At 39.4% G+C, this 27,397-nt stretch overlaps 1 protein-coding gene across 5 annotated transcripts in view; it reads right to left on the bottom strand.

The window, feature by feature from the left end:
* The window catches only part of LOC121312786 (ras-specific guanine nucleotide-releasing factor 2-like), a 90,596-nt gene that overhangs the window by 58,759 nt on the left and 4,440 nt on the right, over window positions 1-27,397 (bottom strand). The window lies entirely within an intron of this gene.

Raw genomic sequence — 27,397 nt, 5'->3', positions numbered from 1 at the left:
GGAGCTTGGGGAGAAATGGACTTTTCTTAAAAACAATGGGATCAGCCTAGACACTGGCAAATGACCTCCTTGTAAATGTGCTTATGTTCTGACGCATAAAACCCCTAGTATTAATTTTTAATATAACACATTAGGATACATGATGGATAAGATATTGACTTTAATGTATTAAGTTGCCACCACTTAGGGTGGAAAAGGGAGAATTTAACTTAAGTTGTTTTATGCAACTAGCCACCGCTCTAGTAGACCATTTTGTGTCTTTATAAAGCAAATGCACAGTCTTCCCACCCCAGTAGCTGTCTGTGGTTGTTCTATGAAAAGGCACTCAGTGAATATACAGTAAGTCCTTTCTTTCTTTTTTCCATTACATACAGTCTATTCCATGTTACTGCTGCCTTGATCAACAGCTCTAAACTGGCTAGAGTAGTTTGCATTCTGTACTGAGCATACATCTGTCAAACTGTAGGTACTGTGATGTTCCTTGCCTGAGTCTGAGAAGAATACTGTTTCAGTGATTAAGACATGTCCATATCCGAATAGGCCCTGTTTTTTTTTACATCACACATTCCGTACCCCTTCCTCGCATTTGGACAGATATTCAGGTACAGCAACCCTGTATAGTCCGGTATGTTTGCAGAGTTTACCTTCTAGTCTTCAATGGTCTAACTGTACTCACTGTAACCACGGACCCACAATGCACTCCCTCCAAGGTGAGGTTAGAAGTCAGTCTCCCAAAAGCCTTAACTGTAAAGGTGCAGAGCTTGGATATGGGATCATTCCAGTGACATTACAAGAATTGATTCCACGGAATTGACAAATTGAAGTTACTCTTCATTGGAAATTAACTTTCTTAGAGAGCTTCCATATAAAATCTGTTCCATTGAGTCTCACTTTTACATTTAAATGCGACTAGATGCTTGCAGCTTTCCAGAGAAGCCACAGTCACAATCAACCAAGTAACCCTACAATCTACAAGTCTGCATTTGTGTATATGCCTCCCTGCAGCTGCATTGAGCAGAGGGGCTTTCAAGCACAAGCTGATTGGAATGTAATTATAATTGACTTGTTGTTTTACATTAGGATTACTGAAGTAATTGTAATTGACTTAACTTGGTTTTAGAAAGACATCCATGATTACCTACTACTTGAATCTCAGGATGAAGAAAATGCACTTAGCAATCGGGCTTCATGCTTTCCAGGCTTCCGACAGACAATAAGTGCCTTCTTTTATATGTAGTTTTCTGCTTTTGATGAAATACAACATCTATCAGTAGAAGGGATTACCCTATATATATATATATATATATATATATATATATATATATATATATATATATATATATATGTGTGTGTGTGTGTGTGTGTGTGTGTGTATATATATATATATATATATATATATATATATTTTTTTTTTTTTTTTTTCCAGTGCTGAGCACCTCCTGTCTTGTTAAATATGCACACTGTTTGACTTGAGCTTTGTAAGTGCTAGTGCATATGAGCCTGGTTCTTTGGTATTGTGGTTATGATGCTCTCTTGTGGATCGTGTGGTCGCCAGTTCACAGGTCAACGCCCTGTCACATGTTCATGAAACTCTGCTACCATTTTCTAATTTCTACCCAGATGCCCAATTCAGAAGTCACCTAAACACTAAAAGCCACCTGCTGATCAGGAGGCCTGAAGATGTGAAGAATGCCAGGCTCTGGGCTTCATATAAAGTGATTCCCCAAACTGAACATAATGTAGGACAAACACTAACAATAAAGTATTTCTTTATTAAGAATAAACAAACTCGACACAGTCCATTTTTATGCCAACCTGCCTGTTACCAAGCTACTGAACCCTGGAGGCAAAGACTCGGGCCAATTCAGCACTCCCCATTCAAAAACGTGGCACTGGTGAGACTAGAACCGCACTCACTGATTGTGTGCAATATGGCCTGTCTCGCTTAACCTACTGGACTCTGACTTGAACCCAATTGGTTATAACTTCAAACTGTGTTTTTCAGCTGTGAGTAAAAGGAGACTGAGCAGTCAGAGCTCCGCACATAAAGCACTTAATGGCACTGATCTCTCGTCAAAGTAACTATCTATCCTTCTTATCAGACTGCATGTGCTCAGACAAATGCTTTCTAATCAATATTTTGTAATTAACCTCTCTGTTAAAGGCTTACGGCAACCTGCAGGATAAAATAGTCTTGATGAGATGTTTATAATTATTGAACACATTTCTTCTGAGTAGGACTGCTGCCTAGATACAAGAATAGAAAGCGTTCAGTCTGGGATTTATTTAAGCGTTACTGATCAACATGGAATTCCTTAACTGTTAAGTATGCGCCTGTTTAGACTCTTTTGTTGTTTTAACAGACCGTAAAGAAGTTTTACACGTCTTTCATTGGCATTGTGTTTCTTGCTTTATAATCGCTCTGGTGTGTGTGTGTGTGTGTGTGTGTGTGTGTGTGTGTGTGTGTGTGTGTGTGTGTGTGTGTGTGTTTCGGAGCATTTTATTAACGGCATGTGTGCAACACACACACACCTAAGTGTATTTGTATTTACGCTTTTCGTTATTATTGTTCTAAATTTCTTGGATACAGCATTTTATTTTAAGCCACATTTTTACAAAACAGCACTCACACATGTTTGGTGAGCCTCACAGCTGCTGCTTGAACCTGGGCTTCCCTACTCTGCTGGTGTTAATGCAGCACCTCTGGATTTCTGGGCATTTGAGTTCGATTAAATTGTTACCATCCCTCTCGCGCTTCATTTTAAAGCATGTGACCTGCAGGTGTATCGTCACAATATGCATCCCTCCCAGAATTTGCTAACCCTGTGTTTTTTTACATTGGGGGAAAAAGATGGTAATACATCTGATGGGTCGTATTGTGTTATCAGAAACTGCTAGAAACTGTTTATGCAATGGGAAAAAGATGGTAATACATCTGATGCGTCGTATTTTGAGATTATACTAAAAAGCAAATAGTAATTTGACAAAAATGTCAAAGGGTTAAAGACAAGATGCTACCATTTTCATGTCCTTGCAAAATAAGTGATATTTTGAAATGTTGTAATTATCCATTCCATAAAACTGCTCACTATGGACTAACTTACACTTTCATTTAAGTAAAGATGGATTATTTCATGTATATCACTTTAAAAAGTCAAAATGTCCTGTGATGTGACTGTCCCCAACGGTGTGTAGTAATGAAAACGTGTTTATGCTTCAAAAATGTGCTATTATAAGTGTTCAAAAATTTACAAAAGCATTATCTGAAAAAACAAGGTTGTCACCAAAATCAAAGTCCAATGGTGTGCCGATGAACCTGCGTGGAAATTCAGGCATTTTTGGAGACAGCAACACTTTATTTTTGACACTGGGAAGTTAACAGGTCTTTGGAGGACCCCCTGCATGTGCATCAAGGTATGTTACTCTCTCAGAAATATCTTTTAAATCATCATCTATGCCTCCCTGTAAGACGTGTACATTTTGTATGTCTTTCGGTGTGTCACAGAAAATTATTTAAATTATTTTTTTTTTTAAACTGCTTATATCTTACATTGAAAACAAATGAATATCTTTTACTTGCGCCTTTCCTTGTAGCGTGCTTCTGATTTTAGAAAAAAAAAAACACCCACCCACACAGACAAAATTCCTTCGTAACGAATAGACTACACTTCATGCAAATAATCTCTTGAGCTATAAAGTAGAATGTCGTATTTGTTTTCCATAGTTAATGTTACTTACGTACTTCATGTTATGTGTTACTGACTTGGTAATGTTATTGAAAATGGCTATGAAGTGCCGTAAAAAAATGGTCTAAAATTGGCTAGCTGTTGCCGTCCATATATCCTTTTATGTTCTGCTCCAAAACTCCAAAAAAACTCATTCAAAAGTATTCATACCCTGACAAGGAAAATTAAATTAATAGCTAGTTGAGGCACCTTTAGCAATAATAACCTCTTTTAAACAATTAGGCTGTCTGTCAATGAGCTTTTGGCATGTTTCTTTAGTGATTTTTAACCATTGTTCAACACAAAATTGTTCCAGTTCATTCAAATTCCGAGGACTTCTCCTGTGCACAGCCTTCTTCATCTCATACCAAAGATTCTCAATCGGATTCAGATCAGGACATACCAGAATTTTTTAAATGTATTTAACCATTCTGAGGTAGATTTTGATGTGTGCTTTGGATCGCTGTTGTGTTGGAACGTCCAGTTGCGCTTTAAACCAAGTTTTGTACCGAAGGGTTTAGATGATTGGCCAATATCTTTTGGTATGCTATGGAAACCATTTTACCATGTATTGGAAATAAATTTCCTGTGCCATTAGAGGAAACACAGCCACATAGAAGGATATTACCACCTCCATGCTTGACAGCAGGTATGGTGTTCTTTTCTTTGTACGCCTCACTAGACCGTCTCCAAATGTAACGACTATCAGAGTGAACAAATAACTGATGATTATTGTTTCATCACTACACATAACCTTTGACCAGAACTCCTAACCATCATTCAAATACTGTTTTGCAAACTTTATAAGATTGTCCTTGTGACGTTTATCTAAGAGGCTTTTTCCATGGCCTGCGACCATTGAGACCTTCATCATGCAATACTTGGCCTGTGATTGAAATGGAAACCCCAGACCCACTTGCAGCCAGTTCACTTGGAATATCTTTGGCAGTCAATCTGGGATTGTTATTAACCTTCCTCACAATTCTACTACTTGTTTTTGGTGAAAGAACTTTCTTTCTTCCAGACCGAGGGAGCGTTGTGACAGTATCGTGAGTCATGTACTTCGATAATAGAAACAAAATTGGGATACTCAAATGTCTGGAAATCTTGTATCCTTCTCCAGCTTTATGACAAAAAATAATTTTCTGCCTAAAGTCTTCAGATAGCTCTTTACATTTTCCCATATTGACTTATTGGTAATGACAGCATTAGATTTGCTGGGCACGGTCTGACACAGTGGATGTGATTCATTTCAAAAGTTATGTCTGAACAGTCAGTTTATTCTCTCTATTGCAGTTAGTTTTAATTAAATGTCTGTTGAAATGTTTTTTGTTGCAATCACGCAAGAGTAAGCCACAATGCTGAAGGCTGCACCTTCCCAATTACAGAGTGTGATCTAGCATAAATAAATAACAATAACGGAATCGCTTATCACCTATAATAAACAGCTTTACTCAGGCTTTATTGCAATTCTGTGCTTTTAGGAGAAATTGCTTCTGAAAAATGTCTTTACTGTCTTGTAATTACTATGATTATGTATTTATGATTTGTTACCCTGATTACCGTCAGCTACTGGCATTCTTCAGCCAATATAGTGGAAAGCACAGAAATAATTTTCATTTCCTTCCTCTATACTTCTGGTTTAACGAGTACACATTAGTTGCTTGTAATAATTTGCAGGAAAACAGAATTTTCTACAGATGGGAGGTTGTATATAATATTACCTGCATTTTGGGCTCTCATCTTCTAGACTCTGTCAACGCAGACGGCAATGCCCTCTAATTACGGTTCTACTGCTAAATTCTATTTTATAATACAGGCTACCTTGCATTTCAGTTGGTTTGGGGCTGGGTGAAAGAGCTGTTGATAAGCAGTTGTGGGAAAACAGAAAGAACTCATTGACTTAACATGATAGTGGGTTGGCAATGCTAATAGTTCATGATTGAACCAATTAGATCAGTCCAACTCTCTGTCCAGCTTTTTCTTTCATGTGTGCTTCAGTCATTATGTTGGAATATCAGCTGTTTCGCTAACGACTTATCAGTACTATAAAATGTAATTGCTGGAAATTGTTTTGTGACTATAGTTCCAGAATCCCTTGTGGCTAATTATGCAGCATATTTTAAATAAGCTTAGACATTATTGCTATACTTTGTTATGGCTACTGAATGGCTCTCCTGTTTAAATGAGACAAGAGCCAATTAAAGCATCAACATGTTTGTTTGTGCTTTTTTTAAAGGCATCGCGGTGGAGTGTCTGCAAGGATTAATAGGAAAGGTTAAACAGGTTTATTTTTATAAACTGTACCACAGTGGCAGCAAATTCCAATTGTTTTAATATTTCTATCCGCTTGTCCTGGGCCATTTGTGAGAGTAACAACAGGGAGATTGTTTAAAACAAAACCTTTTGACAGAGTAGTGTACAGAGCTTCAAATCTAATTTACTATACAGTAAAACCCCTATTATCCAAACTAACCAGGCGTTATTCAGATCATTGAATTGTTCGGACAATCAAATTGAAACCGTGATAGTATTCAGGCTATATGACTTTTCTGATCATATACTGAGTGTACAAAACATTAGGAACACCTTCCTAATATTGAGTTGCACCCGCTTTCACCCTCAGAATAGCCTCAATTCGTCAGGGCATGGACTCTACAAGGTGTCGAAAGCGTTCCACAAGGATGCTGGCCCATGTTGACTCCAATGCTTCCCACAATTGTGTCAAGTTGGCTGCTAGTGGATCTCTACTCTGAATAGCTCGTTCCATCTCATCCCACAGATGCTCAGTTGGATTGAGATCTGGTGACTGGGCAGGCCACTGCAGTAAGCTGAATTCACTGTCATGTTCGTGGAACCATTCCTGGACAATCCTAACCTTGTGGCATGGGGCATTATCCTGCTGAAAAAATCCATTAGCAGATGGATACACTGTTACCATGAAGGGATGCACCTGATTGGCAGTGATGTTCAGATATCCTGTGGCATTCAAATGTTGCTTCACTTTTATCAAGGGGCCCAATGTGTGCCATGAAAACACACCCCACACCATCACACCACCACCACCAGTCTGCAATGTTGACACGGGGCATGATGGATGCACGTACTCATGTGGTTTTCTAGTCTCCCTAGTCCACCCTAGTCCTCCCATCAGCGTGAAACAGCACAGGATTCATCAGACCAGGCAATGTTTTTCCAATCCTCCAGTGTCCACTGTTTTCATTCCTTAGCCCACTGCAACCGCAGTTTCTTATGTTTTGCTGAAAGAAGTGGAACTCTGTTAGGTCGTCGGCTGCCATACCCCATTCGTGTCAAGGTACGACGAGTTGTGCATTCTTTTATGGGTCTTTTGGCACCAATGTTGTATTGGACTGTCAGTTGACTAACTGTAGCCTGTCTGTTGCTCTGCACAATTCGTGTCAGCCTCCTTTGGCCTCTTTCATCAATGAGCCATTTTCGACCACTGGCCTGCTGTTGGCAGGATGTCCTGTGGGTGGTGGACCATCCTTGATACACACAGGGAACTGCTGAGCATGAAAAACCCAGCAGCGTTGCAGTTCTTGACACACTTAATATCCTTCTTTAACCTGTCTCCCCTTCATCTACACTGATTGAAGGTGAAAATTTTGAAAGGGGGTGTAGACTTTCACTGTATGTAGAGTAGGTGGAGCCGGCAGAGTTGAAAGATCACCTTGTCACATGACTTTAAGGGAATGAGGAAGGATGTTCCCTCCTGGCACTTAGGATACTCCAGACAAGCTCAAAGCCAGAGAAAGGCAGCTCTGGGAGCTACAGAACCCAGAAGCACTGGGAATGATTTCAAACACAATACAATAGTAAAGAAATGTGAAATAGCTATTTCAATTACATTTGAAGTGTGCCGTAAGTGTGCCGTCAGGAGAGGGGAAGAAGGTATGGGCTCACCCCTGGTTCGGCTGCCAGAGCGGGGCTGAAGCGAAGCTGAAGCGTCTCGTCTGCAGGAGAAAGCCGCAGCTCCTCTCGCCACAGCTCCTCTCCCACCAAATCACAGAATTATTCAAACCTCGATTCATGTTACAAAGGATAATTTAACAGAGCCCCACAATGTTCTTTTTTTTAATATCTATTAGCATAAGCATTAAAATGCAGAGCAAGTTCAAGAACAAAAGATGCAATATGAAAGACAACGACGTAATAGGCCTAATATTTATTTAGTTATTAAACGAATGCTGAATAAGATGTCTGTGTTATAAAGTGCCAACTCAGCTTTTCTTCAGTTTAGATGCTGTATCAAAAGGGAGAGACAGAAACGGAAGTTAGACTGAGAAGTTGTTTACAGTTTGAACTCCAGTACTGTATAGGGAATTGGGGGGCATACTGTAGGAGCGTTATATCCAAGGCATGCTATAACAGAGAGCCTTATAGCGAGGGAACACTGTATATGTATTTTCTAATATCCGTGCCATGATATACATGCTCATGTGTTGCTCCTGACATAGCCCATTCCTTTGAATTTAAGACTCACTTTTTAAATAATGTTTTTCTTCTCAAAAATAGCCTGCTTCTTAAATTCGAGTACAATATAGTGATACCAACAAAAGACATGACTACCCGAGTACACAAGCAGCAACGTGACTGACTGCCGAGAAAAGACGAAAAAATATATCACTGCCTGAATATACAAGCAGCAACGTGACTGACTGCTGAGAAAAGACAAACCAAAACGTCACTGCCTGACCTCGAATCATCCATGACATACAGGCAGCCATTTTCTAAGAAGTGTTTCTCACTTCCTGAGGAATTTGAAGAGAAGCTTTTACAATTTCAACGTTTCATTATTAGCCTCTGTTCTAACAAACAATACCAGCTTGAACAGATCAGATATGTTGATCAGACCCCCGTATTTTTCGACATGCCAAGCAATACCACCGTTCACAAATTGGGAGGAAATCAGGTATCTTTGAATTTATTTAGCCAGAACAAAGAAGAATCAGGGGAAATTGATTGGAATCTTTAAAATCTAAAAAAAGCAGTTGACAAAATTAACCACAGCCAATACCTTAAGCGCAATACAGAAACCAGGACCAGAGGATACAGGAGGAAAATAAGTGGCTACACACTTCCACAGAGAGTGACGAGGTTATTACCCAGCCATGTTGTTGATGCTGAATCATTGGGCTCCTTAAAGACTAGACAGTGTTTTGAGATCACTCAGCTGCTAGGAACCGGACCAGCACTGATGGCTCGTTTTCCTACAGTCTTATGATCTTATGAGACAGATGTACCACTCACATTGTCACAGGCATTTACATTATTTCAGGGCTCTGTTACAATGGCTGTGTTCTGTTTTCCAAAAGCAAGGCCTCAGATGCGGCATAACAAGTTAGTTTCAATAAAACGGAATCAAGTCTCCTGAAACATAACCCCACCAAATCGCAGAATTATCCAAACCTAGATTCATGTTACAAAGGATAATTTAACAGAGCCCCAAAAATGTTATTTTTTTTAATATATATTAGCATAAGCATTGAAATGCAGAGCAGGTTAAAGAACAAAAGATGCAATATGTAAATAACCAGACTGCCCAATTGTTTTATACTGGGTAATGATATCCTCTCTACTTCTTTTGTCTGCAGTCGCTGCATACTCTCTGTATTCGCTGTGTGCGTGGGGCTCAGTAAGGCAGTTGATGGCACAGGCAGACATGCCGTCGTTCATTTCATGAAAAGTCAGCTCTACATTTATGCCACTGGGTCTCATAAGCAAAGTACACTTGGTTCTGATTAAGGCTTCCAACTTTGGAAAATCCATAAATTATAACACTGAGCAGCTGATAAGCATGTAGTGTTACAATCATATATCGTCTCACTGGCATTCAGGTTCATTATGAAGCTATCTAGCCTTGGTTTACTCAAGACTGGAATTTATCTTTTATTTGTACACTTGCGTTCCAGCACCAATAGAGACGAGCCGGTTAAGAAACTACAACCCCCACAATGCCCTTGACCAGGCTCAACTTCCTGCCAAATGTGTACTTTTTGCTGTTCACTGCAGATAAGCCCTGATCAGAACTAGAACTGAATACCTCCAAAGATGTCTTCCTGAAAATTGGACCTTATGAGACCAAGTTCCAGTGACCTTACCTGATTAACAAACAAACAAGCCAACAAACAGATAAAAAACAATAAGCTGGAGCTAACAGTAAAAGGAAAAAGACTGTATCACCTTGGCCTCTAACCACTGTATCCACTGCATGTAAAAATAAACCCCAGGAGCAGTGGGAGGAGTTGGTGGTTCAGTTGTTTCTCTCTTCTGTTAAACACTGTGTCAACATTAGTGTCGCTCTATCTTTAAGGTGCAGCTTACTTCTTGCCTACACTTTTAACTGTTCTGGCCTAGCTAAATACACCCTGCCCGAATTAATCACAATTCAAAATGTCTTCATCAGAGCTTATGACCATAAGATATAAGGCAACTTTCAGGCAAATAACCATGGGGAGTAGACACTTTGAAAGCATGTCAGCTACTGTGCCACGAGATGTGCGCACCTTCAGAAAGTAAAACTCAGTACTGAAATGCCCTGGAAACACACCTTCAAAAGTACTTGCTTTTCTTCCCATTTCTGACACTTCCATGCATGTGTCAGAAATGAGAAGAAACGCAAGTAGGTCAGTTATCAATATTTATAACCTGGCGAGAAGAAGCCATTTTAAAACTGATGTCCCCAAATCTATTATTAGGTACAGAACAGCTATTTCCAAGACTTATGATTACAGCCTTACATTCATATTTTAACAAGAGATCACTTCCTTCTGAATTACCACACTGGAATTATCCTTCTGCTTTCTTAAATGTTGCTGTACATGTTACAAAACTAGAAATAAACAACTTAAGAATACCTAAGAGTCTTTGAAATAAATACTTCAGCTGTTTATATCAAAGTTTGGAACTTCAACGGGACAGTTTCTTCTCATCTCAGGAAAAAAGGTGTGACAATTTGGTGACACTTTGTCAATGTCCCCCTACAGTATGCGTCACTTTTTGAATGCCGTTCATTTTATATTTATACTGCAGCATTTCACTTGCAGTGGTGTTCGGCGTCTACCGCGTTTTACAGCTGAGCACGACTGCGGCAGCTTAATCACCAAGCAATTGGAAGAACACGATGTTTGTTTTTCTTTATACCCTCCTCTGCCGTGATCGAGTGCTCTCCTGACTGTAGTTCTGGATGAGCTGGAGTGGGCTGGTGGCGGACTCAGGGAGGCCGGCCAGGAGGGAGCATAAGAAGTACATGTCTGCAGGGGGTTGCTATAGCTGGTAGCTGGACAGTCGAGGCTGGTGGTGGGAATAGCAGAGCGCAGAAAAAATACATACAAAAGGTTTAAATAATCAAAGTAAACCAAAAACAAAACACATTCTATCTCACTGCAGCATAGGACACAACCTGCTGCTCTCAGCCCTTCTCCTAAACTAACTCTCTGGCTGTCTCCCAGCTCCTGTTTTATAGCATGTGACCAGGTGTAATTGATCAACAATGAATCATTAGCACCTGGCCACATTCCACATGTGTTAACAAATATTTACAATAATTACCTGTGGAAGGCCCCTGCCCTACCATGGGTGTATTTTGGAATATGTGTGTAAATGTAATTCAGTATATGTCTTTAAAATTGATTTTGTTATATTTATTTCCATCAGAAATCATATGAAGCATGTGAAAATACTTACTTATAGCACTTTAATGTGTTAGATACATTTTAATTAAATAATAAATAGATTTCAGGTTACTTAATTCACAGCAAACAGAAGCAAGTGAGCTGATTTCCCATCCATCCCCTAATATATGTATCCACAGACCTGTGAGATTAAGTATTAAAGGGAGTTTTACTGAGGTGGTGAATCTCAAATACAAAGGTGCCTCTGTTCATTCAGATTCACTAGTTGACCTCCAGACGGTTTCACAAGCTGTATTCCTGTCCAGGACTGCATAACTGAGCTCCTACAGATCAGCTGTATTTCCCAATTGAAGAGCACGGGGATGAACTACAAGTACTGTACATGCATTGACATTGCAGAGGCATCTCTTACTCCCAGACCTCAACTCTCAATATAACAGCACTGACTCTGAGTGATGAAAACAAATGAACTTGTACAAAGAGCAACGGGATTGAGTCGTGTTGCTTTATTACTAATAACTACCAAACAGTACTTGATTTAGAAATACTAAAAGAAACCTTATAAATCCAATGACAAACGTGTAAATGTTTAAAGACATTGAAAAATACTTTACTAACAGTTACTAGCAGGCACTACTGCAGGTCTGGATTTAACTGTGTTTTTACCCATTAATCATGTGTTTAAATTAACAGTTTAAATTAACAGTACGTTTTGCCTCTTTCTGACTGCTTTGAAATGGACACTCCAGCTAAGGGTTAGTGTGATACCTTCACTGTTGGGTCAAGTTAACCTCTAAAAAGTTAGACCAAGCTTTTTATCAACTGAATGCAAGAGTCGTAAAGGCAGATTACCTTCTCGGAATTTGCAACCAGAGATATTTCCCCAAGTCACAGACATACTGTATAATCTATTACATAGGTAATAGGTGTTTTCTGAATATTCAGATGTGATATTATCTAGAGGTATTTCAAATCCCTGCAGTTAACATCAGATTGTACGAGGATATTCAAGAATATTTTATTAGTGTTGTGAGAGGGGAGGGATCTGGACTGGTCGTTGAGCGCATACGTGAGTGTGGGGGGTTCAGATACCCCGTGTGTTCCCACGCTATCAGGCAATGCTTGGTTGACAGGAATCAGCTGTGAGGAATTTGGCTGATGTTCTGTCATTGGCTGGGGGGGGTGGGACTATACGGGGTGTATGACTGAATAAAAAGGCACTGTTTGTATCCTCTCTGGCTCAGGCAGGAAGTACGGGGGAGAGTGACTTCCCGGTGGAATTCTGACCTAAAAATGGGAAACGAGAAACTCTGGAGCAGCGAGTTGGAGAGACAGTGCAGCAGCTCCAGCATGAGATCCAGGACCGATGGTGAAAGCAAGCCACGCACTAATGATTCTTTCAGTTCAACTATTTTAGATAGTTAGCATAGCGGGACTGAGCCGACCCACAGTACACAGGAGAGGGTATAGAGCAGTGCCTGATTCTTGGAGCTTCCACCGCTAGAGGGAGCAACGTTCAAAATAAAAATCTGCACCCTTTATTTTGTAGTTTTTCCTTAAAGTCTTTTGTTTTCCTTTTTCCTTTCTCCTTTCGCCTTCTCCTTATTCATTTGTGTTGTCACACCTGTGTGTGTGTTGTCTGGAGACGGGGCACAATACCAAAACCCCCTTCTGACAACTGCATGCTGTTAACTCAGTCTAGTCTGAACACATACTGTCAGGCTCAAAAGTGTAAAAGTTGTGACAGAAAGGGGATATAAGGCATACATTTGAACCTCTGCAAACAACTTGATGCAACCTTTTATTAAACCACATGGACTGCAGAAGACAATGCTTCAATACATTATTTGTATCTGTCTTAAAGGTAATCTGCAGAGGCAATATGCAGTGCAGTGGTGCAGTTTTCAGGATACGTCCGAAAATGAACTGCAATCTCGCTGTTCCCTGAACAGTTGCTGTACAGAGGGAGAGGTTCAACTGCAGATCAGTAACTGTGCAATGAAGCAACTCTAAGATATCTGCGGAGCAACTGAACTCCAAATACAGAACAATCACGGACCAATTGCAAGTGTTGCCAGAGGTTCTGCTTGGAGATGGAAACTCATGAGAATGGTAAACGTAAGCATGTCCCTCTGAGACTGAAAACTTTAACCTTGTCCACTGTACTGTATCGCTTTAATCTCAACTACTGTATAATACTGCTGTTATGTGGAATTCCAAAGCTTATTTTAATAGCAAAGGCTGATTTTAATGCCTTTTGGAACATGCCATACGCATTTTATAGTACAAAAAGGTTCTGTAACCACAGTAACCTTGTAAGTTTTTGATTAATGCAACAGCATCACTCCTTAGGGAATAAGTAATTGGGTATAAAAAAAATGATTTATCAACATGTTATGTTATGTTGGAAAACTGTCAAAGAGAGAAACAAAAATAATTTTGAAGTGTTCTCATCCCTATAAACTACTTTGATAAGAGAGTGAATATTCAAAACCTAAGAATTACTTTGAACGAGACAATAAAAACCATTGTGAAACAAAGCCTGCTTCTCATATAGTAAAAGAAACACACAGTACAGTTCTAGACTAGTAGTCTTTCTCAATGTCTTCAATGGAAGACACTTCATTTAGCATTAATTCAGGTTTTGAGGCTATAACTAAAAATGTGAAGAATCCGATGGTGTATAATAACTTCAGCTATGGCCAAGAGTTTTGTAACACCCTATATAATGAATTCATGTTGCTTCATAAAGTCGAATGAAACTTGCTGCATAATCTTTTGTTAACATATTGAATTGCATACGGCTTTGTAGTTTTCCATATGCTTAACGAAAAACTGAAAACAATAATGTGACATTTCAAAATCTAACAATAAATACTGTACTACTATTATGGCTTCTGGTAAACCTTTGCAATACAATTTTATAGTTTTGTTTTTGTTTTTTTATTACATGATGTTAAAATAAAGTATCTAAATTATGTTCAGATAGTAAAAAAATGAAAAAAATAAGATGTCTCAATCCTAAAATTCTAGGTGATGCAAAACTCTGGGCCATAGCTGTAGTGCTGGAGCTGGAAAAATTCTGTAATAAATCACCTACTTTTTATTTTCTCTGAAAGTGAGTGGCAGCCCAGTGTAACTGTGTCAGACAGGGCATCTGTCCCCCAGTGCTGTTAAACCCTTGCTTGTGATAACCACACGCAATGTACCAATATTATTGCATGCTATCAGGCACAGTGCACAGCCATTAAAAAACAAAAGCAGGTTAAGCCCATTGTTATTGCACGGATTAAAGGGTAAAAATAATAGTGCTCTGTTTTTTTCTCCCTGTTGCGCCACAGTAAACTAGACTAGAGTTTCTATTGTTCGTTCTTAGGAGACAGATCTTTCTGGACGTGTGTCAGGTGTATTTTGTAAGGTTTATGTTTTGTAATTGCTGTTGCTGTCTAGCCATGGAGCCCCAGATAACGAGACAGTGGGGATTATTCCATTGATCTAAACCATGGCACAGCTAAATACAGCCTCCACATACATTGACATTCAGGGCCAAACCTGGAACTGCACTTTCTTTCAAAGACAATATACTCTAAAGAGACTCACACACACTGCTTTGTGCACTTTCTTTCAAAGACAATATACTCTAAAGAGACTCACACACTCTGCTTTGTGCACTTTCTTTCAAAAACAATATACTCTAAAGAGACTCACACACTCTGCTTTGTGCACTTTCTTTCAAAAACAATATACTCTAAAGAGACTCACACACACACTGCTTTGTGCACTTTCTTTCAAAGACAATATACTCTAAAGAGACTCACACACTCTGCTTTGTGCACTTTCTTTCAAAGACAATATACTCTAAAGAGACTCACACACACTCTGTTTTGTGCACTTTCTTTCAAAGACAATATACTCTAAAGAGACTTACACAAACTGCTTTGTGCACTTTCTTTCAAAGACAATATATTCTAAAGAGACTCACACACTCTGCTTTGTGCACTTTCTTTCAAAGACAATATACTCTAAAGAGACTCACACACACTGCTTTGTGCACTTTCTTTCAAAGACAATATACTCTAAAGAGACTCACACACTCTGCTTTGTGCACTTTCTTTCAAAGACAATATACTCTAAAGAGACTCACACACACTCTGCTTTGTGCACTTTCTTTCAAAGACAATATACTCTAAAGAGACTCACACACACTCTGCTTTGTGCACTTTCTTTCAAAGACAATATACTCTAAAGAGACTCACACACTCTGCTTTGTTCACTTTCTTTCAAAGACAATATACTCTAAAGAGACTCACACACACACTGCTTTGTGCACTTTCTTTCAAAGACAATATACTCTAAAGAGACTCACACACACTGCTTTGTGCACTTTCTTTCAAAGACAATATACTCTAAAGAGACTCACACACTCTGCTTTGTGCACTTTCTTTCAAAGACAATATATTCTAAAGAGACTCACACACACGCTGCTTTGTTTTTACAAAGTTGCTTCTTTTAATTATTTAAACAATGCTGTTAAAATAAATCATCTTGAACGTAAAACACTGCAAAAGTCATCATTAATTGTGACGGAAGGGGAAAAAAAAAACTTTCAATCAAAACAAAACGAGAGACAAGGAAATTTAAACTCAATAATCTTTTGAAAATGTTGAACTAATCAATTACTGGGTATCCAGGTTTTAAACTTTTGAGAAAACCTGGTTTAAGATTCATATTGTTTCATTGGTAAAACACATACTGTAAGAAACGTCAGGTATGTAGAAAAGGTAATGCCTTCGTCAGTACTGATGTGTCTATACATTTCAATGTAAAAGCACATCATGAACTGATTGCTATGAACTGAGTTGAGCAAGTTAAAGACAAGTCTGAGCTCTGATAAGCACAGACAGACAGACAGGCAGACAGGCAGACAGACAGGCAGACAGACAGGCAGACAGGCAGGCAGGCAGGCAGACAGTGGGTCTATACAATTTATCTAAACAGCCATAGATGTAAATAGCGTCATCAACAAAACATGAACCTTCCTGAGTTTTTTTTCATATTTTTACAGACAGTAACACGGACAGATATACACTGTTAGATATTTCATTTTCATTTGACCCTTTATTAATTATTCTAATGCTCTAAAGCACAGTGTACAATATATACCCCAGAGTGCTGGGTCTCTAACCCGGGAGACTGGGAATCGATCCTTAGTCTGTCCATGCTCTGAGTGTTCACGCTGCACCAGACCAGTCACTTCACTGTCTGTGAAGGGTGTTACATTAACAGCTCATGCAGCTGGAGTAACAGCACCAATAATGTCAGGACTGTAATTAACACCATGGTGCTAAGAGCTGCAGTCTACTTAATACTGCTGAAAAATGTCATAAATCAGGGCCATATATACATATATACATATATATATATATATATATATATATATATATATATATATATATATATATATATATATATATATATATATATATATATATATATATATATATATATATATATATATATATATAGAGAGAGAGAGAGAGAGAGAGAGAGAGAGAGAGAGAGAGAGAGAGAGAGAGAGAGAGAGAGAGAGAGAGAGAGAGAGAGAATCTTGTTTAGGGTGCTGTACGATACAAGCCGATATCCACTCCAGGAGGACCTACTAACCTCTCTGACCTCAAGTGGCTGGCATTTTCTTTTTTAAAGCACCTAAAGTGTATATTAAGAATAATAACATTAATTGAACAGCATAGCTAGTTTTAATGTGATGTTATTGCCATCTGATACAAATCTATCTATCTATCTATCTATCTATCTATCTATCTATCTATCTATCTATCTATCTATCTATCTATCTATATAATTCCATGTATTTTTTCAACATAGAAGTTGGATAAGTACTGTACAGAACAGCAGCACAGAATCTCAGCAGAGATTTATAATGCAGCATTACTGTAGCATCAAGCACTGTGTAAATATGCACAGTGGGACACAGCCTAATACTGTCCCTGTGGATAACATTACCTCTACTGTATATGTATAAAGTTTTACTTGTACAAACCGAAGACGTGCATATACACACAAATAGGAACAAATGGGTATTTTTTTTTAAAAAGGGATTTTCAAGGAAGCAAGGAAGCAATGCATTTTTAAGGAAGCAATGCATTTTCAAGGAAGCAATGTATTTTCAAGGCTTTTGTGAAGTATCTACACATTAGTTTGCTTTTAGGGTTAACGTTTAAATAATACAAATAGGAACAAACCTGATATTTTCGCTACATTTAAAGACAGAGTGTTTGCCACACTGCTAGAGATGCTGCTTTTCACAAAGTCTCCTTCTTTTAAGGGTTTAAACCCCAGATCTGCCTTCTGTTTTTATCAACTGACCTCATCAGCTCCATGACTTATTAGAGTGAAAACCACAGTCACTTTGCAGTTTCCTTTTCACATGCATTTGCTTTGCATTTACCATGCTCTGCCATGCTTTTTTTAAAATATACAGTGGCTCTCAAAAGTATTCACCCCCCTTGGACTTTTCCACATTTTATTGTGTTACAACATGGAATCAAAATGGTTTTAATTAGGAGTTTTTGCCACTGATCAACACAAAAAAAGTCCATAATGCCAAAGTGAAAAATAAAATCTACAAATTATTCTAAATTAATTACAAATACAAAACAGAAAATAATTTAGTATTCACCCCCCTTGAGTCAATATTTGGTAGAGGCACCTGTGGTAGCAATTACAGCCATGAGTCTATTTGGATAAGTCTCTACCAGCTTTGCACATCTGGACACTGCAATTTTTGCCCATTCTTCTTTGCAAAATTGCTCAAGCTCCATCAAGTTGGATGGGGACCTTTGGTGAACAGCAATTTTCAACTCTTTCCACATATTCTCAATTGGATTGAGGTCCAGGCTTTGACTGGGCCACTCCAGGACATTGACCTTTTTGTTTTTAAGCCACTCCAGTGTGGCTTTGGTTGTATGTTTGGGGTCATTGTCCTGTTAGAAGATTAATCTTCTCCCAAATCCCAGGTCTCTTGCAGACTTCATAAGGTTTTCCTCCAGGATTTCTCTGTACTTTATGCATCTACTTTGCCCTCTATCTTCACAAGCTTTCCAGGTCCTGACACAGAGAAGCATCCCCATAACATGATGCTGCCACCACCATGCTTCACGGTAGGGATGGTGTTCTCAGGATGATGTGCAGTGTTAGGCTTGCTCCAAACATAGCACTAAGCATTGACACCAAAAAGCTCTATTTTGGTCTCATCAGAACATAGAATCTTCTTCCACTTGGTCTCAGAGTCTCCCACATGCCTTCTGGGAAACTCTAGCCAAGATTTGATGTGAGTTTTTTTCAACAATGGCTTTCTTTTTGCCACTCTCCCATAAAGGCCAGTTGTGTGAAGCACCCGGGCTATTGTTCCCATATGCACAGTGTCACCCAGCTCAGCTGTGGAAGACTGTAGCTCCTTTAGAGTTGCCATAGGCCTAGCGCCCTTCTCGCCCAGATACTGTTTTTGAGGATGGCCTGTTCTAGACAGATTCACAGTTGTGCCATATTCTCTTAATTTCTTAATAATGAACTTTACTGTGCTCCGGGGGATATTCAATGCCTTGGAAATGTTCTTATATCCGACCACTGATTGGTGCTTTTGAAGAACCTTATTCCGGATTTGCTTTGAATGTTCCTTCATCTTCATGATGTAGTTTTTGTTAGGAAATGTACTAACCAACTGTGGGACCTCCCAGAGACAGGTGTATTTAATGAAATCATGTGAAATACCTTAATTGCACACAGGTGGACTCCATTCAACTAATTATGTGACTTCTAAAGACAATTGGTTGCACCAGAGTTTATTTAGGTGTGTTATAGCAAAGGGGGTGAATACTTATGCAATCAATTATTTTCTGCTTTATATTTGTAATTCATTTAGAACAATTTGTAGATTTTATTTTTCACTTTGACATTATGGACTTTTTTTGTGTTGATCAGTGGCAAAAACTCCTAATTAAATCCATTTTGATTCCATGTTGTAACACAATAAAATGTGGAAAAGTCCAAGGGGGTGAATACTTTTGAGAGCCATTGTACCTAATCAAACCTCTCTGGGATTTACACTGCTTACCTATGCTTTACTGTGCTTTATTACTTTTAATAAATAACACTTCCTGTTCTAGTTTGTACAGAGTAAAAAAATTGGTTCACATCTAGCTTGTTATGTATTCAGCAGTAAAATACTGTAGTGCCCTGTAACAGGGAGAGATCTGTGCTGACTCTGCTGGCGTGTTCACGGGCTGCAGGAAGAGGGCGGCAGTCGTCCAACAACCGCCTGTGAGTCATGGCAGTGACATGGGGAGGTGGGAAAGTGGGTGTGTAGACTTTCCCCCTCTCTGAATGGCTGAGAGGCACTTGGGAGATTGTTAGCCCTATAAATTAACGCTCCGTTGTTTCCTCAGGTCTGCCCACTTAGACACAACGAGAGTGCAGGAGCACTGATCCAGGACCGGGAATCAGGCGAAATAAGAGTTTCATAGCGAGACAGAGAGAGCGGGGAACCCTTGGGCAGACCCCGGCGTATTGTGACAGAACAGGCTAGTTAGCCTACAGAGTAGGACGGTGATCCGGGTCGTGCGGGTAGCGACGACCGGGATAACGGTGCCGAGTGCAGCACCTTTTATTTGTAGTTTTATTACTGTTTTATTTTCCATTGTTCTTTTCGCCTTCTGTTTTCATTATTATTTCTTTGAGCACCTGCGAGTGCATTTGCTGTTCACGTACCAGCTGTGGTATTTCCGTGGTGCTGTCTATCATCGTTGATAGGCAGCCCACGGTCAACAGTGCCCTCTGCCGGAAAAAGCAAGAACTGTTTGAAAATAAAACTGGGCACCTGTGTGGTGTTTTCAAGTACACCTGTCTGTCTCCTAGTCAGTGAATTACCCACACCCCTTCCACATACCCAGATCTATAACAACTTTAAAACCAACACAAGAATGGTATTTTATTATTCCAATTACACATTTCAGTGTATATCAATAGATTTGTAACTGATTTAGAATAAAGGGAGATACACGTCTATCTGCAAGCTAAAAGCAGAGAAGGATTTAGATGTATTTTGCACCAAATACATTATTATCCTTGGTTAAAACTCAATTTGTAAGTTATTAAAACCTGCACTTAAACATTGAGATCATCTTGGAGTTTCCTTTGGATTAGATGGCATATCATGTGAGTTCATTTTACCCATGCAGCACTTGAACCCTTTTCATTCCAGTATCTGCCTTCAGATCAGGCTCTCCGTTCGCACTGGAGCATGTACTGCTGGTGATTGGAACGTAACTACCAAAGAAATAATAAACACAGAGACTCAGGCTCAGCAAATATCAATGTTTGATGTCACTGACATTTAAATGCGATTCATTCCCTTTTTAGAACCAAGCGTGTGACCTGCATTCAAAAATGATGGGCTGGGGTTTTTCCATGTAGCTATTCTCAATTGGAAACTGCAAAAGCACTATTCTTAATTATAAAAGACCAAGTCTCAATGGCATGCCAATCTCCGAACAATCCTGTGCATGGAGGCCGTTCTCAAGCTGCTTTCACATTGCCCTTTTAATTGTCTCAGGATACATTGTAAGTGTGATGCAGGGGTTGCCAACCACCCCACCAGTCCTCTCAGCATGGGCCATGTGCCTCAGGAAGACTTACATTAGGGTTTTACTGGACTTGAACCTGAAAAACATTTGGCAGTATGCTATGATAGCCACGTTGGTTGAGCTTGCCATGGACTTGTTAAAGATCACCAACTCTGTCACCAGCAAAGAAACCCCAGACCATGACACTGCCACTCCTTGCTTGACAGTGGGAACCACACATGCAGAACTCATGCGCTCACCCTCTGTGCGTTTTACAAATACTTTTTACAAATAGCAGTTGGACCCAAATATTTCAAATATTGACTCATCAGTCCATAAGATCGACTTCCACTCCTGAAACGTCCAGTTTCTGTGTTTTCTGGCCCAGGCAAGTCTCTTCCTCTTATTCTGCATGCTTAACAATGGTTTCTTTTCAGTAATTCTTCCAGATAGGCCAGCTTCACGCAATCTCCTCTGAACAGTTGATGTTGAAACATCTGTACTTCTAGTAGCATTTAGTTGAGCTTGTATTCAGGGGCAGTTAATCGCCGGTTTCGCAGACTTGTGACTCGAATGAACTTGTTCTCTGATTCTGAGGTCAACCTTGGCCTGCCTGACCTTGTTCAGTCCTCATGAATGTCAGTTTCTTCAAATCATTTGATGGTCTTGGCCACAGCAGTTACAGACACTTGCAAAGTTCTTGCGATTTGTCTTAAAGATTGACAACTCAATCTAATGACCTGGCTTGCCCATTCTCCAGACCTCAATCCCATAGAACTTGTATGGGACGAACTGGACAGAAGAGTCAAAGCAAAGCTACCCACAAGTGCCCTGCATCTCTGGGAATTGCTGCAGAAGAGCTGGGAAGACATGTCAGGTGATTTCCTGCTGAAACTTCTTAACCAAATGACTCGTGTTTGTGAGGCTGTTATTAAGGCAAAGGGTGCCTATTTTGAGGAATCCACAATTTAGACACAATTTTCAATTTTCTTGAACATTGCTTTGATACTCCTTATGTTTTGTTTTGTATACTGTAACATGTTTTCATTTTCAAGTATTTACACGACGTAAAACATTGTCAATTATGAAAAAAACCTAGTTTCCAGAAAGTGTACTCAAATTTTTGACTGGTATTATGTGTGTGTGTGTGTGTATATATATATATATATATATATATATATAATGTATGTACAACTCCTATAAAGTACTAAATGCAATTTGACTACTGCCATCTGGAATATTTCCTTCTGCGTGTTGAAACTGCAAAGCTTAAGCTTTGAATCTGTCACAAGTTGGACAAGGTTGCTGGTTTGCTGTGTGTACATAAAGTTGATGGATTTTTTTAACATTTCACTAACAGTGTTGCCAACAAAGTTGATTCAAATCACTGCATCACACCGGCTCTGAAACTGCCCTCATATCACCACTGTTTAATGCAGGTCTGTCTTTTTGTAATGCATTGCAGATTTATAGTGTGTTGCCTGCAGTAAATGATGGCAATGCTGTTAATCGTGTGGATCCTATCACCTGAACTGCCTGAGGAGCTTGCTGTAGAGTCTGTGTAGGCTTGTGTTTTATATGTTCTTGCACAACACACAGTTATAAAACACTGGATAGGTTTGGAGTCCAGATGGAATTTTTATTGCCTTGTATAGTTGTATACATTTGTAAACAGAAGTGGACCATACAGTCCTCACTGAAGTGCAACACTCTGTAATTACAGCTCGTCTGCAACTCAATTCAAATAACAATTGTAATTAATTTTAAACTTCTTTAAATGTTAAGCAGGATTTTATGGTATATAGTAAAACCTGTGTACTCCAGCTGCTCTATAAACCGGCATTCCTTCCACATGTCAGCATGACTTGTGGGTCCTGATCAAATCCCTATTGAAATGAATAGTGGGATACCCTCTGCAATCCAGAACCTGTCTACTCTGGAGTCATGATTTCTAAGTCTCTTCCACCTAAATTCAATGTAAATCTGACGATACGGCACTGGGTCATGCGATTTAAAACTAGAACGTTTAGTCAGGCATTCTGAAAAGAAAAGAAGCCTGTTTAAAAGCAACATGGAGAAAAGCTGAATGCCAGCAGAAAACGACTGAATCCTGCAAGCAGTGCAAACAAGCGAACGTCTTTCTACAGGAGTGGTTTAAACCGGCTCCCGCTAACAACAGGGAACTATTTTGTTGGGCATTGCTGTGTCTGAAGTTTGCTTAGCCGTTATTGTGTTTATTTTACTGTGCACCATATGTGCAGTATCAAAGCAGTTTTTTAAAGCATTCAAATTATTTTGTCATTTTACCTTTTTTTAGGTACAGTACTGTCGATTTCTTATTTCCGGAATTGTGCTGCATGAAAATATTTTTCTGTGAACAAAACCATAGCATCCCCAGGGGCATAATCTAAGGGGAATGTTATTAGAATGAATGGATTGTAAGCATGAAGTAAAATGGATGGATGACAAAAAGTATAATTATGTCCAGAATTCAAACTGTTTGGCAGTGAAATTGTTCATGCAGAAAATGACATCCAATGGTTGTGTCTGATAAGCAGTTTTTCAAGGTTCCACATAATCAATAGTGGTAGTCACTGCTGAGGCTGTTAACATTGATTGTAACCTGACATGCTTTACCAAACAATAGTTTATGTTTTAATCCAAAATGTTTTTCTTAAGGTTTTCACAGTAAACGGAGCACCAAGTTTACAAGGACCAGTCTTCAAAGTGGATACAATGTTTCAACAGAGCTAAGAACAAGAAGTGTTTTAGGAAGCACAACGCTGCAGTCAATGCAAACCGTCTTTATAGATCAGGGCAAAACCAGCTTCTCTAGTCCTCTGTCTGGATTGCATCTGCAGGTACTAACAGCACAAAAGAACAATGAATATTGTTTTCTTTGTACATTTAAATCTAAAATGCCAGTCCATGAGCCCCGACTGTCCCTCCTAACTGGCCCTGTGATTCAGTATGGGCACAGCTGAACAGCTTCTTACCCTGGACTGTTGGTGTTGCTCTGTCATTCCCTGGCCATTAGTGTTTACCAATCCACACCCCTGAACCCTGTGATGGGCAGGGTCACTCACAATGTTACAAGTGGGTTCACACCCCTGAACCCTTGTGATGGGCAGGGTCACTCACGATGCTACAAGTGGGTTCACACCCCTGAACCCTTGTGATGGGCAGGGTCACTCACGATGCTACAAGTGGGTTCACACCCCTGAACCCTTGTGATGGGCAGGGTCACTCACGATGTTACAACTGGGTTCACACCCCTGAACCCTAAGATGGGCAGGGTCACGCACGATGCTACAAGTGGGTTCATACCCCTGAACCCTGTGATGGGCAGGGTCACTCACGATGCTACAAGTGGGTTCACACCCCTGAACCCTGTGATGGGCAGGGTCACGCACGATGCTACAAGTGGGTTCACACCTCTGAACCCTTGTGATGGGCAGGGTCACTCACAATGCTACAAGTGGGTTCACACCCCTGAACCCTTGTGATGGGCAGGGTCACTCACGATGCTACAAGTGGGTTCATACCCCTGAACCCTGTGATGGGCAGGGTCACTCACGATGCTACAAGTGGGTTCACACCCCTGAACCCTGTGATGGGCAGGGTCACTCACGATGCTACAAGTGGGTCTCTCACTGTCTCTCTATCTAAAAGCAGTACAAGTCAGTTTTTTGGCACAATAGGCAAGACAGAAGATCTAGCACATTTTCCATTTGACTTGCCCAAGCTTTGCACTCATCCTGCATAGGAGATGTAAGAGACCAACCCCTGTTTTTGACTGAATACAGTAAGACAAGTCGCAAAGTTCAGAATTTAGACAGGAACCTGTCTGGTAGTTGGAAGCTGTGTTTGAAAATATGTATTACACATATGGGTACTATAGAGCAGAAATGAGTGCCGAGTAGCACACTTTTTAGGGCACTTTCAACCCTGCCCATGCCCTTATAAAAGTTTCCTATAGTAAAAGCATAGTGAAAGCATGGTGAAAACATAGAACAACATATAGCAACAACTCCAGTTTAAGCTATCTCCCAGCAGAAGTACCCTTATGAGAACACCCCTTTAAAAACTGCTCTCGTGTCCAAACAGGAGAGGCCTCCCCAGGATTTCCACCAGTACCAAAACTCCCCTCAATCAGAAACAGTCTGCACAACCATTTAACATGTCTCCAGAACAGCTTGAGGTTCTAATATAATAGTCAAACACATATTAAGATCACCTGTTAAGAACCAACCACCTCATTACTACAGCTGCAAATCACCATAATGTTTAATAAGCATGCTAAGTATCCAAATGCAGCCAACTGAGCAGTCATTACAGAAGGATCCACTGTATAATGACAAAGTACTTCGTTTTTTATTTATTTGTTGTGGGAGAGCGAAGAAAAAGCACCAAATAAAATGAAGTAACAGATGTTCACCAGCTGTCTGCATTCTGGTCAAACGCATTTGCTCATCTAGGTAAACACTTAGTTTAATTAGGTTACAAATTACATATTTCACATGCACACTTGCACATTTACCTTGTATTCCTAATCTTGTTTTGTATTGCCTGTAGCAATTTGGATGTGTTCATAAAACACTTTACACCAGTTTGAAATACCCAAACAGTTAAATTATTTTCATATTTCCAATTTGTGGCAAGGTCAACTTATAGAAACAGTGCTGTACTATACAATTACGTTGCCCTGTGTAATCAGTCAAATTATACAGTTAGCAATAATTTCAGATTGACTTCACCTAATTACTTTGTGTAACTTGTGTAATTAAGTTGTTTAGCTTAATTAACAGCATGTGTAAATTTGAAAAAGTGCTGTCCAATCGTATTGGATACATTATTTTCTTTATTATTAAAAATAAATGCTGACAACCAAAAGTGGAGTCTTCAAAATCACAAAGACTGTATAAAACACTTGTATAAATGCTTCACAAGTCCCGAATTGCAACTACTGACAGCACCATCAATAACCAGCAGCCTCTATATATTCGATCTGCTAACCATTTCCTTTTTATAAAACAAACCATCTGATAACAACTGCAACATGGTAAAACTGATTTTTTTTATCTACTCAAAACTAAATTAGAAAATTGGAATAGTTTGGTCAAAAAGAAAATTAAAATACCAACAAGAACGGTTAAACAGTTCAACAAAGTGCTAAAGAAATGGTTTAAACCAGGGATATCCAATCACAGTCCTGAAGTGCCATTCCACTCCAGATTTAATAAGTCACGATTTTAATAATCTAACCATTATGCAAGTCCCAGACGTACAGAGGTTAAAACTTCACGTTTATTTATATATATATATATATATATATATATATATATATATATATATATATATATATATATATATATATATATATATATATACATACACACACACACAGTGGCTTGCAAAAGTATTCAGACCCCTGACCAATTCTCTCATATTACTGAATTACAATTGAAATTTCGTTCTGTTTGATATTTTATTTTAAAACACTTAAACTCAAAATCAATTATTGTAAGGTGACATTGGTTTTATGTTGGGAAATATTTTTAAGAAAAATAAAAAACTTAAATATCTTGTTTGCATAAGTATTCAACCCCCACACATTAATATTTGGTAGAGCCACCTTTTGCTGCAATAACAGCTTTAAGTCTTTTGGGGTAAGTATGTACCAGCTTTGCACACAGTGTCGGAGTGATTTTGGCCCATTCTTGGCAGATTTGCTCCAGGTTGTTCAGGTTGGTTGGACGACGCTTGTGGACCGCAATTTTCAAATAGTGCCACAGATTCTCAATGGGATTGAGATCAGGACTTTGACTGGACCACTGTAGGACATTCACCTGTTTGTTCTTGAGCCACTCCAATGTTGCTTTGGCCTTGTGCTTGGGATCATTGTCTTGCTGAAAGGTGAATTTCTTCCCAAGCTTCAGTTTTTTAGCGGACTGAAGCAGATTCTCTTGCAGTATTTTCCTGTATTTTGCTCCATCCATTCTTCCTTCAATTGTAACAAGATGCCCAGTCCCTGCTGATTAAAAGCATCCCCACAGCATGATGATGCCACCACCATACTTCACTGTAGGGATGGTGTGTCTTGAGGCATGGGCAGTGTTAGGTTTGCGCCACACATAGCACTTTGAGTTTTGGCCAAATAGCTCTATCTTGGTCTCATCTGACCACAAAACCTTTTCCCACATCGCAGCTGGGTCACTCTCATGCTTTCTGGCAAACTCCAGATGTGCTTTCAGATGGTACTTTTTGAGTAACGGCTTCTTTCTTGCCACCCTCCCATACAGGCCAGTGTTATGCAGAGCTCTTGATATGGTTGACTGGTGCACTCCTCCCATTACTCCACTCCCAGCCACTGAACTCT

The sequence above is a fragment of the Polyodon spathula genome, chromosome 1 (assembly GCF_017654505.1).
Source record: "Polyodon spathula isolate WHYD16114869_AA chromosome 1, ASM1765450v1, whole genome shotgun sequence".
In the NCBI taxonomy this organism is placed as follows: Eukaryota; Metazoa; Chordata; class Actinopteri; order Acipenseriformes; family Polyodontidae; genus Polyodon; species Polyodon spathula.
The sequence above is the reverse complement of the archived record's forward strand: the minus strand, read 5'-3'. Positions and strand labels throughout refer to the sequence as shown.